A 3,774-nucleotide genomic window follows, 5' to 3' on the forward strand; every position below is an offset into this window, starting at 1 on the left:
AATAGGAAAATGATAGATTAACATCCAGTTTTGGATAAACTGTACAACCAAAAACGTGATATACTAATGATCCGCAGTGCAAACTACTATATCTTAAACGACCACATGGTTTATATACACTTACCTTTATCTCACTCTAGGTATGGCCAGGTAACAGTAGACTGCTCCATTGCTGCACGTAATGTAATCTGTTAGCCAGGATTAGTGTAGAACGTATGACAGTATTGACATGTATTGGAGGCGATATAGGCCTAGTACTTCGTTACACGTGGGGTATACCTTATACTTTTTTGCAATATATGCCCGTCAACGTCCTATTAACATGACAAGGCAATGTTCATACCATATAGCCGGCTGTTATCGCGGGTCAAACTTTGCGCGATTTATCTAAAAATGCTGAAATTTGAAATTTTTGCGATCTGACGTTAAGGATGTATATGATTAAATAATTTATTGATATTTCGTGGATCATTTTTGCCAACATAGCAATGTCTTGCGAAATCGCAAAAACATCATACCCGTTAAAACAGCCGGTTATACACTGTACGGTATTCAACAAAAACATCATACCCGTTAAAACAGCCGGTTATACACTGTACGGTATTCAACAAAAACATCATACCCGTTAATACAGCCGGTTATCCACTGTACGGTATTCAACAAAAAACATCATACCCGTTAAAATAGCCGGTTATACACTGTACGGTATTGGAGTCTTATATCGACTCATAGAAAATACAAATGTATGCACTCCGATGATTTAATAATGAAAGGGTTATAATTGAAGAACCCATCGCAATGTTTTCCTTGATTGTTCGATTTACTTATTGATTTATGGAAGGTTTATAAAATTACTAACATAAGTACTTAAATCTTGTGCGTTCTAGTTCATAGCAAGTTTCATTTTACGTGATATATCACTTACATTTATTGAAAAGAGCTATCGTACTAAATTGATTTTCTGTCTACTGTTATCTTGCACTAAGCGTACAGACTGGAACTGATACCCCCATGAACTTACATGTATAAACGACGTGAACCTGATCAAATAAACAGATTTCACATTAAAAGCTACCTTTAGGTGTAATAATTATATAAATATATCATTCATAAGTACATGCGTCCTTTTTTGTAAAAGATTACAAATACCACATAACTCAAATCAAGGTTAATACATGAAAGACATACTTAAAACTTCCTTGTTTTAATTAGAAGTTTAATTGTGTGACATAATCTTAATGTGTAATTCTACTTTTTATTTTATGTACAGTATGTACGCCATTGAAATGTCCTTTTTGGGGGACGTGGATGTGGCGCGGTAGTTAAGGCGCAAGTATGTCGTTCAAGGCCGTTGGGTGAATTTTCAGTGAATTACAAACAAAATATCTTAATAAATAAAAACTTTGGTTAATGTATGGCTAAGGCGTTGTGCTATCATTTACGTATCCGATTATCCGCTGAGAGTGCTGTGGTAGACCGATGTCACATACATTTCCGTATCCGATTATCCGCTGAGAGTGCTGTGGTAGACCGATGTCACATACATTATCCGCTGAGAGTGCTGTGGTAGACCGATGTCACATACATTATCCGCTGAGAGTGCTGTGGTAGACCGATGTCACATACATTATCCGCTGAGAGTGCTGTGGTAGACCGATGTCACATACATTATCCGCTGAGAGTGCTGTGGTAGACCGATGTCACATACATTATCCGCTGAGAGTGCTGTGGTAGACCGATGTCACATACATTATCCGCTGAGAGTGCTGTGGTAGACCGATGTCACATACATTATCTGCTGAGAGTGCTGTGGTAGACCGATGTCACATGCATTATCCTCTGAGAGTGCTGTGGTAAACCGATATCACTTGCATTATCCGCTGAGAGTGCTGTGGTAGACCGATTTCACATACATTATCCGCTGCTGTGGTTGACCGATGTCACATACATTATCCGCTGCTGTAGTAGACCGATGTCACATACATTATCCACTGAGAGTGCTGTGGTAGACCGATGTCACATACATTATCCGCTGAGAGTGCTGTGGTAGACCGATGTCACATACATTATCCGCTGAGAGTGCTGTGGTAGAATAATGTCACATACCTTATCCGCTGAGAGTGCTGTGGTAGACCGATGTCACATACTTTATCCGCTGAGAGTGTTGTAGTTGACCGATGTCATATACATTATTCGCTGAGAGTGCTTTGGTAGACCGATGTCACATACAATATCCGCTACTGTAGTAGACCGATGTCACATACATTATCCGCTGAGAGTGCTGTGGTAGACCGATGTCACATAAATTATCCGCTGAGAGTGCTGTTGTAGACCGATGTCACATACATTATCCGCTGCTGTAGTAGACCGATGTCACATACATTATCCGCTGCTGTGGTAGACCGATGTCACATACATTATCCGCTGCTGTGGTAGACCGATGTCACATACATTATCCGCTGAGAGTGCTGTGGTAGACCGATGTCACATACATTATCCGCTGAGAGTGCTGTGGTAGACCGATGTCACATACATTATCCGCTGAGAGTGCTGTGGTAGACCGATGTCACATACATTATCCGCTGCTGTGGTAGACCGATGTCACATACATTATCCGCTGCTGTGGTAGACCGATGTCACATACATTATCCGCTGAGAGTGCTGTGGTAGACCGATGTCACATACATTATCCGCATACATTATTACTGTGTAAGGTACATGACAATGAAACGATAAACACAGTTCTAATTACAATGAACATGCATGTCATGAAACAAAAATTAGGAACTGCCACTAATTTAGTTTAGTTTGAACATATTTTATATTTTATTGTAAAAAACAAAAGACAAAGGGATCAAGCCAACCAATTTGAAAAATAGTTCTTCGGAATTTGGGGGAAAAAAGTGGGCCGAGAGGGTGTTTTTTTTTTAATATTTTTTTTTTAAATTTTCATTTTCCAAAAAAGTGGGGCGAGCGGTACAAAAATGAGAATATGATGTATACAAACATAAACACAAGGCCAAATCCATTATATTGGTGTTTTATTTATGCAGGTTGTATCATTTTAAGTTTTGAGAGTCAAAAGCAAAGATATAAATAAAATCTTTGGCCTCGGTGCTATTGACTTACCCGAAAGACTAAATTGTTGTCTGAACAATGTTCTGAGAACAAGGTAAAAACCAATATAATGATGAATTCAACAGTTATTAACAACAATATTACCTAAGTACCATGCCTTGGCATTAAAAAACAAATAATATATTTATCAATAAATTCAAATACATTTATACTGTATACTGTTTTTATTACTCATCCAGGTGGAACGTACTGTACTAAAAACACTGTAGGAGAATCATAAATATTGTTGATCTACAATATTGGGAACCTGTAAAATTTTGTCAAATCCAATAAAACAGAAGATATGCATTTGCGTACATACAAATCTTTTTTTTTATGTAAATTTTCATTAAAAAAAAAGAATTTTCAAATATGCAAATATAATAATTGGAATGTTTTGGAGTCACACAAAATCAAATGTAAATATATCAATGACAATAAAATGAAAATGAAAATCAATATATTAATAACTATAGTCATTGGATATATGATATTGACACTGTATGACAGTACTAAACTGTGTGTAATATGTTTTTAATGACTAATCTGCGAAATCTGTAAGAACATTACACAACATGTATTTATTATACATGATTACGTAGAATGTATTTACATATGTATATAGCATTTAACATAGTTTGGTGAGTATGTAAACGT

At 36.8% G+C, this 3,774-nt stretch overlaps 1 protein-coding gene across 2 annotated transcripts in view; it reads right to left on the bottom strand.

Annotated features, from left to right (window-relative positions):
• Positions 1-2,005, bottom strand: part of LOC138320668 (uncharacterized) — a 28,906-nt gene extending 26,901 nt beyond the window's left edge. For both annotated transcript variants that reach the window (XM_069263815.1, XM_069263816.1), the window contains exon 1: positions 125-2,005. The gene's annotated coding sequence lies outside the window, so the exon portion shown is untranslated. The remainder of the gene's footprint in view (positions 1-124) is intronic.
• Between the last annotated feature and the right edge of the window lie 1,769 nt (positions 2,006-3,774).

This window comes from Argopecten irradians, chromosome 4 (assembly GCF_041381155.1).
Source record: "Argopecten irradians isolate NY chromosome 4, Ai_NY, whole genome shotgun sequence".
NCBI classification, from domain to species: Eukaryota; Metazoa; Mollusca; class Bivalvia; order Pectinida; family Pectinidae; genus Argopecten; species Argopecten irradians.